Below are 18,649 nucleotides of genomic sequence, written 5' to 3'. Positions count from 1 at the left end.
AAAAAAGAACTTGATGTTTCTTGCTTCTACGTTGAGTCTTGTCTAGAGTTGCCACCTCATCCCTTTAAAAAGGAACACATATGAATTACACAGGTTCTGAGGTTAATTTAATGCAGGTAAGGCACCAAATGAGTCTAATTACCTCCTTAATTAGCCACAGAACCTGTGTAATTAATATGTGTTCCGTTTTAAAGGGATGAGGTGGCAACCCTAGTCTTGTCCCCCACAACATATACACTAGGCTAAGTATAGGACCAATACTATATAAAAAAACATAAACATAGAGTAAATTCAGTAATCCTGAATGGCTCTGCCCCCAGTGGAAGATCTTAAAAATGACTCTATTCAAGATAAAATATGTGAGACATAATAAGACACCCACATTGTACTTTATTATTGCCAGAATGCACACAATCAAAACTTTCTAAGTTCATTAGTCCCAAGCGTTGCATCAAATCACCATTGTGCAGCTATAGCCAAAAGATATTTTATTTGAAAATGCAATTAGCAAACAAAAGCATGTGACTTCATACAGAGCAAAGATCTGTTTAATTGTCAGGCCACAATATCGATCTTGTGGAGTAACACAAAGAGGGGAGAATGGGATATGTGATCGCATACTTTAGGAGGAAGGAGCTCACTGTGTCTCAGCATTTTCTCTGAAACAACCCATTTTTAATGGACAGCTACAAAAAAGCCTTTTGATTCTACTCAGTTGGTATTTAAATTTATACTTACTGCAGTTGCTACCAATTATGCCTCCCTAGTCTTTTACATTTATTCTCTTTATGGCATTCAATCTCAAGCTTGAATATCCATTCAGTAGGAAGCCACCATGAGGACAATTACCCACAATTGTACTGTGATTCTATTTTAATTAAATCATCTTGATGATATAGTGTGTAATTGTTTTTGTCTGTTGCCACATGCTTTTATCTAATCTTAAGGAAGGAAAAATACGTTGAAAAAACATCAGATAAGGCATGTCTATTCTGGTCAGAATTTTCACATATAAAAAGGTTCTGCATACTATAGTTTTATCTGGCCATTGCTCCCTTGGTTCTTATTTGTGTACAGAAATAACTTTTTTTCCCCACTCTGCTGCTTATCAGCTCCCTTTACCACCCATTTTCTGACTGGGGATGCTCTAAAAACAGACTGGTTTCTAGGGACCTCACTGCCAAATAGTCTGCATCAATGTACCATTGTTTTTTACATGTGCTCGGTGGTACTGGATTCAACAAAACCTTTTAGAGGTTACACACAATAGTGAAGTCCTGTCCTATGTGGCCATGATAGTGCCTCCAGTGTTCAGATGTCTGTCCAGAGAATGTGTGTCCAGGCTGATGAAGGAGGCATGACTCCCGCGTTCCCATTGGCTCTCACAGCGGACGGACTGACAGCTTCTCTCTTCACTCCAGCTGGACACACATTCACTGGATGTACATCCAAACACCAGTTGCACCATCACGGCCACATACGGCAGCTTTTTACGCCGGTTCCCCCTGCAGGGATCCCAGGCTTATCTCGCTTCCTCTACATGGCCTACATTCTTCCAACCCTGGACAGATACTCTTGCTTTCGGTTCATACTTGGACTTTCCACTGTAAACTGTCATCCCTATACCACCTGTTTGCGATTGCCACTTTAGTTTACATTGATTTTTATTCTTTATTAAATTGTGCTACACTCTGCCTGGCAGGCGCCATTTTTCCCTCCCCTCCACCAATAAATAAAGGATACTCTTTCTCTCACTAAAACCAAGACTATGGACTCAACTCGCTGGCACTAATGTAAGGAACATTCCTCCACCCACTGATACCAATTCCACCACTAAAGCCAATGTTAAGGGAACTCATACTCTTCAAACTAAGACCAATGTAGGGACACTCCTCTCCTATAAAAGACAATGCTTGAGAATGCCTACTTCCAATGACATTAATGTAGGTTACATATTCCTAACACTTTCCCTCTTTTTATTGTACTGAAAAATCCTAACCACTATACACAGCAAACTATGTTGCACATATTCTGTGCTATTACATACTTTTTACCAATGAGTTCATTGGCTCAACATTTGCTGGTTGCTAAGTAGTCCCTAACCATTTTAATGAACTTCTTCTTTTAGGTAGGTTGAGACAAAATGCTATTCATATTGCAAGTGCAAAAACGTGTGTAATTAAAGAAGATCGTTTGTCCTGACATTTATATGCATCTGTTATGCCCTGTACGATTGGTTCGTCTGATGAAAACAACAACGTGCAGAGAAAAATGGAGTTCAATGCTTCCGAGCATGCGTCGACTTGATTCTGAGCATGCGTGGATTTTTGACCAATGGATTTCCCCACAGACGATCGTTTTTTTCTATCGGTTTTTTAACCATAGGAACATTTTAAAACAGGTTCTATTTTTTTTCACTGATGGGAAAAAAACTGATGGGGCCCACACACGATCGGTTCGTCCGATGAAAACAGTCCATCGGTTCCGTTTTCATCAGACGAACCGATCGTGTGTACAGGGCATTAAAGATCCTATTACAAACTTACTCAACAGATCAGTTCATTGGCATATCAAATCAGGCATCCATGTAAAGCATCTGCATTTGGGTTTGTGTGAAGTAAGATTAGGAATGATAAGAAACGTGGAGAAGATCCAATTGGTTTCAAATATAAACAGCGCACCTCATCCCGTAAAGTAACAATGAGAACAAAGGAGGGCAATGGGATTATAACGGTGCTAGGTTACGTGATTTGTAAATATGACAATTACATTTTTTAATAGTTTATTAAAAGATCATGAGAGGTTATACATCACATAACATACAAAAATTAAAAACATATGTAATGCATCAAACATAAAGTTTCAGGGTCGCTGGAAGTCCCAATGGAGGTGGATAGCTGGTCGATGATGTCACCCAATTTATTTCGCCCATATATAGGCTTCCTCAGGGGTTAATCTAAGACCAGTAATGGATAGCCAGCTCTAATAATAATAGAAAACATAACATGTAAGAAACAGTCACATATAGTATTGTTTTTATTTTATTGAAACCAAAATTATTTGTTTTCCTCAAAGCGATGAGTGCTGACCTGCCAACCCGGGTGGAGAGAGGGAGACCCAGCTGTAGAGAACACATAACATCTAATGAGTATTGTGCTCCATGATTGGTATTCAAATACATATGTTGTGAGAAAAGGGGAAAGAAGGGAAAAGTCTATGGCCCAGATTCACAGACAGCGGCGCACAATTATGCCGCCGTAGCGTATCTCCTGTACGCTACGCCGACGCAGTGCAGAGAGGCAAGCACTGAATTCACAAAGCCAGTGCTCCCAAAACTGCGCTGGGTTTCCCAGGCGTAAGCCGGCGTAGGTGGAAGTGGGCGTGAGCCATGCAAATGAGGCGTGACCCCATGCAAATGATGGGCCGAGCGCCAGACAGATACGTATAACAAACAGCGCATGCGCCGTCCCGTGGACGCATCCCAAGGTGCATGCTCAGAATCACGTCGGAACTACTCCCTAAGATACGTCGGATCACTGCCTACGGCGTGAACGTAACCTCCGCTCAGCCATATTCACGTCCAACGTAAACTACGTAAAATACGCCGGCTTGTGTTCCCTGGTGCAGCCCTTTGCATGGATGCTGCTGAGTTACACCTCCTTTATGGGGCATAACTTTACGACGTACGTATAACTTACGCGCACTTGCGTCGGGCGCACGTACGTTCGTGAATCGCCGTATCTCCCTCATTTGCATATTTGAATGGAAAATCAATGGGTGCGCCAAATGCGTCCAGCGTAAATATGCGCCCACTCTACACCGGCGTAGGCAAGTTACGTCGGTGGGATGAAGCCTGTTTTTAACCGTATCTTAGTATGTGGTTCCGGCGCACAGATACGACGGCGCATATTTGCACTTACGCGGCATATCTGGAGATACGTCGGCGCAAGTGCTTTGTGAATCCGGCCTATGTGTGTACAATCCACACTTACTATATTTGATAGTCTGTGGGCACCTACGGAGACAGTCAGAAAATCCAAATCCGACAGTTCATACGCAGTAATGGAAATGTTTAATTATCCAGCTTTACAATATAAGGAAAAAGCACATTAGACAGTTTGAAAGAAAAGAAGAAAAAAGTATTCAGATATTTTTTCATATATTTAAATATAATGAAACAGACAAATCATGCCATATAGTTTCATTAAATTGTTGATAAATTACATTGTCAGAGAGAGAAAGGAAATATCTTGTATCCATGCTGAAGGACTAGCCCACAAACAATAAATACATTCAAATTAGACTGAAAGGAGATAGAGACTAATGAACACCATACAGATTAAGAGAGCATAGGATTGATACCTGAGCATGAGATAAATTGGGAGAGGCTATCCCCGTCTTGCAGTGTAGCAAAGGAGATGGACAAGGCTGGCTCCTTAAATCTCCCCCCACACGTCCGAGCGTCTGACGTCATCGAACGTGTGCGGACACGACAATGCCTCTGCGCGCATGCGCCAGTGCAGGTTGAGTCCACAGCCTACAAGTCCCAAGATTCTTGGTGGTGGTGCAGCGTCATAGGATGCAGACCCCTGATGGTATGGACACCACCTAATGACACAACAGAAAAGATGTGTCAGGGTTACAAAACAAGAAATCCCGATGGTAAAGGGGAAGGAGGGTGCACGGAGATAACCGCAGGTGGAATGAAGGGCAATATTAATGCGCGCGAATAGCGAGCGGGCATTCATAATTGAAGCCCTTGGGTGTCCATGTGGCTGAGCAAATAATGCCCCTGGTGGTCACATCCTGAAATAACAAGGAGGAGAGATGGATCCTTATAAATTGGAGTTCCCATACATTGACAGGGAAGGACAGCTAACCCACAGACAGTGGGATAAATTTCCCAGAGTGTGAAAGAGTCTAAACACCATCTACAATTTAGAAGTACTCTCGACCAATTTTGGCCTCTACTTCTAGCAGACGGCACCATGGTTAAATATATCAAGAACGTCCAGACATTATATACCAACGTGCCCCCTCTTTAAGGGACAAACTTGTTTAGAGTCATTATAACCCTTTAGGCAATAAATCAGAACCGACCACGGGTACTTTCTCCTATAAGAAATGCAATATTTGCCAATTCATTTTAAACAGTGCTATGATCCTTCTTCCTAATGGCCATACGCATTCTATTCGATACAATGTTTCATGTCAAACCATTGGAGTGGTATACCTAGCTAAATGTCTTTGCAGGTGTTTCTACGTAGGCAAGACAAAAAGACCTTTTCACAAACGGATCAAGGATCATGTGGGCCCTATCCTTCCCTGTCAATTTATGGGAACTCCAATTTATAAGGATCCATCTCTCCTTGTTATTTCAGGCTGTGACCACCAGGGGCATTATTTGATCAGCCATATGGACACCCAAGGGCTTCAATTCTGAGCGTCCACTTGCTGTTCGTGCACATTAATATTGCCCTTCATTCCACCTGCGGTTATCTCCGTGCACCCTCCTTCCCCTTTACCATCGGGATTTCTTGTTTTGTAACCCTGACACATCTTTTCTGTTGTGTCATTAGGTGGTGTCCAGACCATCAAGGGTCTGCTTCCTATGACGCTGCACCACCGCCAAGAATCTTGGGACTTGTAGGCTGTGGACTCAACCTGCACTGGCGCATGCACGCAAAGGCATTGTCGTGTCCACGCACGTCCGATGACGTCATACTGTCGGACGTGTGGGGGGAGATTTAAGAAGCCAGCCTTGTCCAACTCCTTTGCTACACTGCAAGACAGGGATAGCCTCTCCCAATTTATCTCATTCTCAGGTATCAATCCTATGCTCTCTTAATCTGTATGGTGTTCATTAGTCTTTATCTCCTTTCAGTCTAATTTGAATGTATTTATTGTTTGTGGGCTAGTCCTTCAGCCTGGATACAAGATATTTCCTTTCTCTCTCTGACAATGTAATTTATTAACGATTTAATGAAACTATATGGCATGATTTGTCTGTTTCATTATATTTAAATATATGAAAAATATCTGAATACTTTTTTCTTCTTTTCTTTCAAACTGTCTAATGTGCTTTTTCCTTATATTGTAAAGCTGGATAATTAAACATTTCCATTCCTGCGTATGAACTGTCGGATTTGGATTTTCTGGCTGTCTCCGTAGGTGTCCACAGACTATCAAATATAGTAAGTGTGGATTGTACAAACATAGACTTTTTCCTTCTTTCCCCTTTACTTACAACATATGTATTTGAATACCAATCATGGACCACAATACTCATTAGGTGTTATGTGTTCCCTACAGCTGGGTCTCCCTCTCTCCCCCTGTGGCTGAGCCTCGGCCCCTGCATGGCCTTAATATCTTGGATTGGGGTCTCCCACCTACTTCGGGCGCGGACCACATTGGTGCTCTCATTAGTGATCGAATTAGAGATTGCTCTCTCCCCACCCGGGTTGGCAGGTCAGCACTTATCCCTTTGAGGAAAACAAATAATTTTTGTTTCATTAAAATAAAAACAATACTATATGTGACTGTTTCTACATGTTATGTTTTCTATTATTATTAGAGCTGGCTATCCATTACTGGTCTTAGATTAACCCCTGAGGAAGCCTATATATGGGCGAAATATATTGGGTGACATCATCCTAATCGACCAGCTATCCACCTCCATTGGGACTTCCAGCGACCCTGAAACTTTATGTTTGATGCATTACATATGTTTTTAATTTTTTTATGTCAGGTGATGTATAACCTCTCATTATCTTTTAATAAACTATTAAAAAATGTAATTGTCATATTTACAAATTACGTAACCTAGCACCGTTATAATCCCATTGCCCTCCTTTGTTCTCATTAGGAATGATAACCCAAGTTTACAGGTTCCTTCAAACCTTGATTACTGCACTATTTGACCACAGTCTTTTTATACACACACACAGGTATGTGTATGCATGCAGATCATTTTAAATAATCCAAATCATCTCAAATTATTTTCATTGTGTGTACACAAATCAACAAATGGTTCAAGGCATAACATAACATTGGGACCTGGATTAAATCCAAGAAAAACAAATACCCACCCTGTTCGAAGCTACATGTAAAGCCCTGTACACACGATCGGTCCATCTGATAAAAACGGTCTGATGGACCGTTTTCATCGGTTAACCGATGAAGCTGACTGATGGTCAGTTGTGCCTACACGCCATCGGTTAAAAAAACGATCGTGTCAGAACGCGGTGACATAAAACACAACGACGTGCTGAAAAAAACAAAGTTCAATGCTTCCAAGCATGCGTTGAATTGATTCTGAGCATGCGTGGATTTTCAACCGATGGACGTGCCTACAAACGATTGTTTTTTTTTCTATTGGTTAGGTATCCATCGGTTAAATTTAAAACAAGATTGCTTTTTTTTAACCTATGGATAATTAACCGATGCGGCCCACACACAATCGGTTTGGTCCGATGAAAACGGTCCATCAGATCGTTCACATCGGTTTGACCGATCGTGTGTAAGCGGCATAAGAAACCAGGATTAGATATTGGTCTCACTTGATACACATTCCAAAGATGAAATTATGTCTATCTTTCCATCTTCTATGCTCCCCTGGCTTCACACAAACCATCTTTAAAAAATACATTTCATGAATCCCCTCCTTTTTATGGGGAACTTTCACCTGTTCACTCAAACTACAAATACTGCAGTAACCAACTGGCAGATGAGATTTTTAGTCCATACTTGCAAATGATAAATGCTGATGAAACATCAACTGGGATCAATGGTCTGTTCACCTTGAGATTAGCAGGTAATCAGGAATGCAATCATGTAACTGGTAGGTGAGACCCCAGCATGAATGGGCATCTTTAGAATGACTGGTCATGGCCAAATCAAAGATATTGTGTATGTCCAGCTTCAATTAACATTCAGCCTTTTGTTCATGTTTAACATTTTTTAGATGTATTTAAATAGTAATATGTATTTATAATGCCAGATAGAAATGTGATTTTAATATGAATTTAATGACAGCTTGAATTTATGCAGTGGAGTTAAATACAACATTACATTTACCCTTGCTACTATCAGGTATATGTTATTATGATATAATTAACCGTAATTATATTATTTGATCAATTTTAAATAGTTCTATAGGGAATCTAATTACTTATAAGTTGATTAGATGCAGCTACAATTAAAAGCCATAAAGTTAAATCTCCTTAAAAGTGATAGTTGAGTGTTGCTTATATTGCATTAAAATTAACAGACCATTAGTTCCTCATATTATTTATTCAACATATGAAGAACCAGATTATCAAACAAATATTCAGAGCTCAATTACTGTAGTTCATCAGTTAAAAATGTTTTCAAGCCTTGTTTAGCTCAGACCTAGACTTTTTTCGATGCTTGCAACTGGGCTCCTGTTTGAAATCTCTACCAGCAGTTTACTAAACTATTCAAGCATTAACACCATTTGAAAAATCTGCAAAGAAGCAGTCCTGGGCAGGCTCACCCTATCGCAATCTTATTCCATGTTGGTTACCGGCAACCATCGACCAGAACCAGGCTTTCTATTCAAATGTGATACAGATCTTCGCACGTTTTCTCCAAAAAGTAGGAGTAGGTGTTTTGTACCTCCTACTGAGAAAATGAATATAAAATACTCAGTAGGAGGTACAAAACACCCCAACTCTCACATAAGATCAATGCTCAAGTGTCGCCCCTATGCTGGCGCTGCCTCAAATCAGAAGGCTCACTATTACACATTTTCTGGGGCTGCCGGGGGCTCACCGCCTAAATCTTCCATCAGAAATTTAACTAGATGATCGCTTACGGACCCACCCGCCACCTATCTCTTACATTATACTCAAATATTGTATATGAAATGAAATAACAACTCACTCTTGAGACACCTTTTGAGCGATGTGAAAGCGTGCATACTGGCTCTCTGGAAAACAACTGATCCACCAACTATAGAACACTGGTGTGCTACATTTTCAGTCATTCAACTTATGGACAGCTTTGTTGATGTATAAAGACTCTTTTTGAGCTGCCTTGGCACCGATCTCAGAAGCGCTGTAGGAGGGAGGAGGTCCCTCCACCCCTTTTCCCCTTCATTTCCTCCACTAACCCCCAAATACCCGTCACACCTCCATCCCCCCTTTATTTTTCCCTGCCTTTTCTCCCCTTTTTTCTATGCTCTCATTTCTCTTTCATCTTAATACCTAGTTATTCTTACCTATTCATCCCCCTGGCTTATTCAGTATATGCAACTTGAAAAAACAGACAATGGCAAGGCCATGATACAGCCTATATGGAGAATTAACACAATCATGTTTTACAATGGAGTTCTTCTGCAGCTCATTTAATTCTAACTGGCTGACCCTCGCGATTGGGATTTGATTGTGGAATGTATGCTCATGTTCCTGAATATTTTATTGCTTTTGTATGCAGTCTTATCAAATATGTAACTTGGTTTATTTAAATAAAGAATGCATAAGAAAAAAAATTTTTTCAAGATCTAGAGTGTAACGTAACCCCAAATGGGACAGGGGTTACTGCTGTTTAAGATATTCCATTCCCGAACCCAAGACAATCGACACTCCACAGTCAGGCAGACGAACTCCAATAACGAGACACACAGCTCTGTTTGAGGTTCCACATGTATAGACCCTTTTATTGAGAAAATCAGGCTCTTATATACAGTTAGTAACCAAAATGAACAATGACCCAACTCCACCCACAACATTATACAATGGTTACTAACGAGCCCCCTCAATACACATCTTTTAGTCAGAACTTCTGACTTTGGCTCATGATCTAATTTACATGAGCTAATTAACTACAGCTGATGTCTCAGGCCTCGTACACACGACCGAGTTTCTCGGAAAAAAACAGCAAGAAACTTGCTGGGAGATATTTTTTGCCGAGGAAACCGGTCGTGTGTCCTCGTCGAGGAAACTGTTGAGAAACTCGACAAGCCAAAAAAAGCATGTTTTCTATTTCCTTGACGGGAATGGAGAAAATTGGCTTGTCGAGTTTCTTGACGGCTTCACAAGGAACTCGACGAGCAAAACGATGTGTTTCGCCCATCGAGTTTCTCGGTCGTGTGTACGAGGCATCAGACACATGACCTTTAGACAGTCTGCTAACTCACAATACACATTTATCATCAATAGACCTTCACAAAATATAGGGTGAATTAGCACAACACAATGAAAGATCCTTAGACCATCCTAGATTCATTTACATCACAGTAGCAGACTTAATTACCACAGCAAGCTTTATAGTACACTACAGCCAACACACAATATATATACAATATATACAATTAAATCTGACTAGCCCAGACCATAGTGGGGTTCTCATTCACCCTGTGCCCCTATTAGAGACACAGGGTGATCTACACATAAGAGGCATCGGGGAGCTTCTGGGTCCCACGGGCCCCTCCGTTACATAGAGGAAGTAGATATTTTGCTGTGAAAGAAGTACATAGTATATTGTAAAGATGATCACAAGGGGTGGGAAAAAGAAAGATCAATTATCATATTGTATAGTAATCAGATGTGCATGCACAAACTGACTGGCTGTCATGGAGGGTTAGGGAGGGCATAGGGACAAGGGAGGGCAAATGATTCACAAGGTTCTGCCGTCTGACACACAGCCTTGGAAATTGATTCGCCCACTGGCCATTTATCATATGACTAGATTTCTCTAATCACTCAGGCAGTGACCATAAACAACAAATACACATTAATATACAGGCTTGTGAAAAACCTAGTTCTGGACACTTTCCGTCAGTACACTTGCTGAATTAGTGCAAACAGGCTCACAAACACTCGCTTACAATCTCTTGTCACCCGCCATCACTTGAGGAAGAATCATCCGAAATCTAGCTGGCTGGACACACACACACACACAGGCAGATGCAAATCTTACATACAGTTTGGTGCACTGTAATGATAGTGCAGCAACTAGGTGATGCTCCCATGCCTCTGAGATTCCACAAGCTATCCTGTGAGCTGAAGTACTTACAAAGTCACCTTTCAGACTGCTCACAAACTCATATACACACACAGATCCCTATTGCTGGCAATGAGATCTATGGCAGATGCAATAGCTTCCACACACAAGTAATAATTTGCATGCAATCAGATCAGATTGGCTGTCTTTCTCTCTGTCAGCCAACCACTATTATACAGAGAACACAAGGATACACCCCCATGATGCAATGTCCCACAGATTAGTAAGTACTTGCAGCCTAGCATACAGGCACTAATGATACAGCACAAAAGTCTCTTCAGATTCCTGCAGTCTTTAGAGCAATTAAAAACTAGCTTATTACTTTGTAACTGTAATATCCATAGGTGTCAGTGCGTAGAAAAGGTACACATAGCTAAAAAAAAAATTAAGTTCAGTGGTTCTAAATAAAGTCAGAAGGTTTTTTATCTTAATGCATTTATAAAAAAAAAAAAAAAACTTCTGTGTGCAGCAGCCCCCATCAGCCCTGCTAACACATACCTGAGCCCCATCTTGATCCAGCGATGTTGCACGAGAGCCTCGGCTGTCCAGGACTCTCCCTCCTGAGCCATTGGCTCCCACTGCTGTCAATTAAAGTCTGTAAGCCAATGAGGAGAGAAAGGGGACGGAGCCGAGCCACAGCTCCACGTCTGAATAGACACACAGAGCAGCGGTTGGTCTCGGGTGCCCCCATAGCAAGCTGCTTGCTGTGGGGACACTCGGCAGGAGGGAGGGCCAGGAGCACCAGCAGGGGACCCGAGAGGAGGAGGATCTGGGCTGCTTTGTGCAAAACCACTGCAAAGAGCAGGTAGGTATACGTTTGTTATTTTTAACCACTTAAGGACCGCCTAACGCCGATATACATCGGCAGAATGGCACGGCTGGGCACAATCACGTACCTGTACGTGATTGTTAAATGCCCAGCCGTGTCCCGGTCCGAAGCTTCGTCCACGGGACCCGCAGACCCGATCGCCGCCGGAGTCCCAGGAACGGTCCCCGGAGCTGAAGAACGGGGAGAGGTGTGTGTAAACACACCTTCCCTGTTCTTCGTTGTGGCGCTGTCATTGATCGTCTGTTCCCTGATATAGGGAAAGGCGAACAATGACGTCGCACGTCCAGTCCCGCCCCCCTACAGTTAGAAACACATATGAGGTCACACTTAACCCCTTCAGCGCCCCCAAGTGGTTAACTCCCAAACTGCAATTGTCATTTTCACAGTAAACAATGCATTTTTATAGCATTTTTTGTCCCAAAAATTTGTCAAAATTGTCTGATGTGTCCGCCATAATGTCGCAGTCATGAAAAAAATCGCTGATTGCCGCCATTAGTAGTAAAAAAAAAAAAAAATTAATAAAAATGCAATAAAACTATCCCCTATTTAGTAAACGCAATAGATTTTGCGCAAACCAAACGATAAACGCTTATTGCGATTTTCTTTACCAAAAATAGGTAGAAGAATACGTATCAGCCTAAACTGAGGGAAAAAAAGTTTTTTTATATATTTTTGGGGGATATTTATTATTGCAAAAAGTAAAAAATATTGAATTTTTTTCAAAATTTTGGCTCTATTTTTGTTTATAGTGCAAAAAATAAAAACAGCAGAGGTAATCAAATACCACCAAAAGAAAGCTCTATTTGTGGGAAAAAAAGGACGCCAATTTTGTTTAGGAGCCACGTTGCACGACTGCGCAATTGTCAGTTAAAGCGACGCAGTGCCGATTCGCAAAAAGGGGCCTGGTCCTTTCCCTGCATCTTGGTCCGGGTCTTAAGTGGTTAAACAAAGTAAGCTGGAACATAAATATAAAAAAAATAAAACATACAGATACAAACAGCATAAAAATAAAAGATATAAAACATCTGAAAATATTTATTCTGCCCCTGGTATTTGATAGAAAACACAGATCATACACCCCCCCCCCCCCCCCACATAGATAGAATTCCTCAGTAAGGCCTTGTACACACGATCAGTCATAAACTGATGAAAACAGACTGATGGTCTGATGGTCTGATGGAAAAAACGATCGAGTCCAACGCGGTGACGTAAAACACAACGATGTGCTGTAAAAAATTAAGTTCAATGCTTCCAAGCATGCGTCGACTTGATTCTGAGCATGCGTGGGTTTTGAACTGATGCTTTTGCGTACTAACCATCGGTTTTGACCGATCAGTCAGGCATCCATCAGTCCGATTTTAAAGCAAGTTCTGAGGCCTTGTACACACGATCAGTCTAAACTGATGAAAACGGACTGAAGTTCAGTTTCATCAGTCCAAACCTACCGTGTGTATGGCCCATCAGACTATTGTCCTTCAGACCAAGGTTTTAAAACTTGCTTTATAATCGGACTGATGGACTGATGACCGATCAGTCAAAACCTATGGTTAGTACGCAAAAGCATCGGTTCAAAACCCGCGCTTGCTTAGAATCAAGTCGACGCATGCTTGGAAGCATTGAATTTCTTTTTTTTAGCACGTCGTTGTGTTTTACGTCACCGCGTTGGACTCGATCAGATTTTGAACTGATGGTGTGTAGGCACATCAGACCATCAGTCCATCAGTCCATCAGACCATCAGGCCTCGTACACACGACAGAGTTTCTCGGCAGAATTCACAGAGAAACTCGGTCAAAACCCGGATTCTGCCGAGAAACTCTGTCGTCTGTACACTTTTGGCTCGATGGAGCCGCCGAGGAGCTCGTCGAGAAAATAGAGAACATGTTCTCTATTTTCTCGTTGTTCTATGGGAGAAGGCGGCCCGTGGAGCTCCTCGGCGGCTTCATCCCAGAACTCGATGAGGAACTCGACGTGTTTGGCACGTCGAGTTCCTCGGCCGTGTGTACGGGGCCTCAGACTTCAGCCTTCAGTCCGTTTTCATCAGTTTGGACTGATCGTGTGTACAAGGCCTTATGATCCAAGTTTGACTGCAAAGGTTAAAGTGAGTTACTTCCCACTCAGAATATCTGATTGAATGGAAGGGGCAATGGCATATTATTACCTAATTAGCACAGCTAGGATTTTTATAACTACAATCTTCAAAAACTCTTAACTGTGTCCAGTTATGAATCCAATTATTATTATGAATCCAAAATTAAGGATAATAGATGCAGCTGTTGTTCTGCTATGCACAGACACCAAACACTGATGCGTTATGCCTACTAGTAGAAATAGTGCCAGTGTAAAAAAAAAAAAGACCCAAATATTAATAACTTCAACATATTTTTCAATAAAGCTATAACCTCTTCTGTCTGTGCAACCGGGCCTATTGCAAAACGTTTTGCAACCGTGTATTGTATGGTATAGAAGTCATGAGTTATTAAATTTTTTAGAATTGTGAAGATTGGACTACACACATTTGTCTCAGAGACCAGGATGTGCTAACTGCGATACAGAGTCTAGAGTGATATTGTGCTAACTGTAATTTAGCCACATCGGGTGGTGTCAAGTGGGGAACAAATAGAATCTAAACGACTCCCCCACTATGAGGCCCTATTTGGCCTTATTTCAACACTGTATTGGTTAACCGCTTGCCGACTGCTGCAGGCGGATATACGTTGGCAGAATGGCAGCGGTAGGCAAATGGATGTACCTGTATGTCCCCTTTAACCACTTCAATACCAGGCACTTATACACTTTCCTGCCCAAACCATATTTCAGCTTTCAGTGCTGTCGCAATTTGAATGACAATTGCGCGGTCATGCTATACTGTACCCAAATTTTTTATCAACTTGTTCCCACAAATAGTGTTCCCACAAATAGTGTTCCCACAAATAGAGATTTATTTTGCTGGTTTTTGATCACCTCTGCGGTCTTTATTTTTGAGGAAAAAATAAAAAAATACCAAAAATTTGGAAAAAAATTAACGTTTCTTTGTTTCTGTAAAAAAAATTGTAAATAAGTACGTTTTCTTTGTTTCATAATGTTGCCAATTAGTGCCGATTTGGGTCGTTGTCTGAAAGATGCTATAAGATGAGGTTCCTCTTCATGTTCAGCTTTCTAGCAGAAGCCAGAAGGTTTTGTGTCAATATTGACTGGTATTTGGAACTGTTCATGATTCCCTCTACCTTGACAAAGGCCCCTGTTCTAGCTGAAGAAAAACAGCTCCAAAGTATGATGCTCCCACCACCATGCTTCACTGTGGGTATGGTGTTCTTTTGGTGATGTGCAGTTTTGTTTTTGCACCAAACTTTTGGAATTATGGCCAAAAAGTTCAACCTTGGTTTCATCACACCATAACAAATTTTCACACAAGCTTTTGGAAGACTGCAAATGTGTTTTTATAAAATGTATCCAGGTTTGCATGTTTTTCTTCGTAAGAAAAGACTTCCGTCTTGCTGCTCTACCCCAAAGCCCAGACATAGGAAGAATATGGAAGATTGTTGTCACATGTACCACACAGCCAGTACTTGCCAGATATTCTATCAGCTCCCTTAATGGTGCTGTATGCCTCTTGGCAGCCTCCCTGACCAGTTTTCTTCTCGTCTTTTCATAAATTTTTGGAGGAACGTCCAGTCCTCGGTAATGTCACTGTTGTACCATATTTTCTTCACTTGATGATGACTGTCTTCACTGTGTTCCATGGTATATCTAATGCCTTGGAAATTCTTTTGTACACTTCACCTGATTGATACCATTTCTCAATTAGAGAAATGGTATCATTTCTCTAATAGACGCCGGCCTATTTACGCTACGCCGCCGCAACTTACGGAGCAAGTGCTTTGAGAATACAGCACTTGCCCGTCTAAGTTGCGGAGGCGTAACGTAAATAGGATACGTTACACCCGCACAAAATTACGCCAAACTACGAAAATCTGGCCCACAGAGTATAAATACAGTATATAGGTTTACAATCACTTTAAAACTGTCCACTCGTCTCAACCCAGGAAGGGTCAACTAGAATATACAGGTCAAATAATGTCTAGACATCTACTCATTTCCTAAACCTGAGAAAGATCATTTTAAAGTAAATATTGTATACTTAATGGCAACACAGATAAGCCGTTCCTCTTAAATTGTGAACAGAATAGTATCTAGCACCAGGGCACCCACAACCCACAGACCCCATGACAACTATCTCTTTCTTCCTTAGAATTACCTTCTGTCCGTTTGGTGCCTCCTTTTACCTAACCACATAGGCTGTGTGACGGACTTTTTACCTATATGCTTCAGTTTAATCCTCCCTGCTTGTTTAAGGCTGTTAATTGTAATTACTCTTCTGCAGCTAGCCCTGTTTCAAATGTTAATTGTTCTAGCCCTGTGTTTACTGGTTACTGTGATTAGATAAGTGGCTTGTGTTAATTATGCTGATTGCTTCCTTGTGATAATTATCTCTCTATATGCGGTGCCGAACCGGCTAGCTACTGAGTAGTTCAAAGAAATATCTTTATTTCAAAGGAGCTGTATTGAAGACCCCCCACTGTGTGAGGGGGGCGGAGATTTGTCATTGTAACAGTTGTAACCACATATAAGCTCTGGTTTCTTATGATTAAAACTCCGTGTTGTTCAAGCAGTAAGCTGGTCTCATGTGTGGCTTTCTGGGCGATTCCAGGGATATCCCTCCTCGTGGAATATTGGGGTGATTTTCGTTATGGGAAGAAGGGAACGTTGACGGGGATATCATACCGATACCGTCACAAATTGGTTGGCAGCAGCGGGATCTTCCCTTCTACTCCCCTTCACACCCGGATTCCAAGCAGACACTGGAAGAACTACTGGAAGTTCGTGGAAGGATTGCTAGCAACAAAACCAAGCGGGTCATCATAGCAGAATCAATGGAGATAGACCAGGAGGACGGGATTGCAGCAACGCCAGCAGTACAAGAGATGGAGACACCAGTGATTCAGGAGGAGTCACCAACCAACAAGCTAATGAGAGAGAAGCTAGCGTGGTTCGGCCCGAACCCAACGCCGGATGTGGTGCTGAAAGTGATGGACCTGTTAGCGGAGGAGGCCAAACAAATAAGAGACGCAGAGCTACAGAAGGATAAACAAATAAGAGACGCAGAGCTACAGAAGGCTAAAGAAATAAGGGACGCAGAGCTACAGAAGGCTAAACAAATAAGAGACGCAGAGCTACAGAAGGCTAAAGAAATAAGGGACGCAGAACTACAGAAGGATAAACAAATAAGGGACGCAGAGCTACAGTTAAAACTGGCAGCAGTCCAACAAGCAGCCGCACCTTCTACGAACAGTGAGTACAGCACAGCAGACACAAGGAAGATTCCGTTTAGCGCTTTTAAAGCTTTTGATGAAAAGGACTGTGAGATTGATAACTACCTGGCGGATTTTGAGCGACAATGTAACCTGCACCGAATAGCTAGAAGAGAGTGGGTTGCAATATTGTCAGGCAAACTGTCAGGCAAAGCTTCTGATGCTTTCCGGACCGTGCCAGATCAGGATATCCATAGCTACGCCCGGGTTAAAGAAGTGCTCCTGGCTCGTTATGCAGTAACCCCAGAGTCCCACCGACAGAAGTTCAGGGACTCACGCAAAACCACGAAAGACTCTTACGCGGAATGGGCATGCCAGCTGTCCCTGTCGGCCTCTAACTGGGTTAACAGCAGCCAGGCCACCACCGCAGAGGACATTTTGCAACTAATGCTCCTGGAGCAATTTTACAATCACATCCAGACGGATGTCAAAGATTGGGTGAGAGATCGCAGGCCCATGACTCTACCAGAGGCCGCGAAGTTGGCGGATGAATATGCGGATACTCGCAAGACAAACCAGGTCACACCACGGGTACAACCTCCACAACCAACGGCGCCCTCACACCCACCAGCCGCTAGATACCAACCGCCTAACAGACCGATGGCATCTAGCCCTCGCTATCCACGCCAGGAGGACAACGAACAACGCTGCTTCCGGTGCAAACAGTTGGGTCACTTCAAGCAGAATTGCCCCATGAATGACAACACCAGGTCAAATTGGTCTCAACCTGGGTACCGCCCGCCAGCAGCAGCCCATTGTGTAGACTCGGCTTGGGATCCCCAGGAGCTGGGTCAGGAAGAACCATTGGGCACCCCTTACGAAGCCCTCATGGTACAATCTGTTATTACGGACAACAGGGAACACCATTGTCAGCTGGTCATGGGCGACAGCCATGAGCCGGAGGGGCCCTGGAGGGAGCTGGGCAGAAAGAGGCACCGCCAGCTACCCTCCAAGAAGAAAAGGTCCTGGAAGTCATATAACCAGCGGACCTGGGAGGAGAAGAAGCGACTGGAGGAGATGGAATCGCAGCGGGCGCCCCAGATGCGGGCCGAGATGTTCGCCAAGGGCCCACCGGTGGCCCCTTACACCACCACCCAGTTCCTGATGATGAAGGACCACGTGGAGAGCCTGCAGGACATGAGCAAGCAGGATCTGATCCGTGAGTACATAGAGCTGGAGGAGTGCATAAGCCGCATGGAGGAGGAGAACAACCACCTGAGGTCACAGCGGGCTGACCCCCCCAGGCTCCATGAACTGGAGATGGAGCTGGAGAAGCTCAAAGAGGAGAACCGGCGGCTGCGGAGGGAGCAGGGGGTGGCTGACCTTATGGGGCTCTGAGTCTCCTCCCCCCCCCCCCCCCCGGACTCTGAGCACCAGTGCTACAACATTTCAACAAATATAACTTTTTCTTTTTATGAATCTCCT

Source organism: Rana temporaria, chromosome 7, assembly GCF_905171775.1.
Source record: "Rana temporaria chromosome 7, aRanTem1.1, whole genome shotgun sequence".
Classification (NCBI taxonomy): domain Eukaryota; kingdom Metazoa; phylum Chordata; class Amphibia; order Anura; family Ranidae; genus Rana; species Rana temporaria.
The sequence above is the reverse complement of the archived record's forward strand: the minus strand, read 5'-3'. Positions refer to the sequence as shown.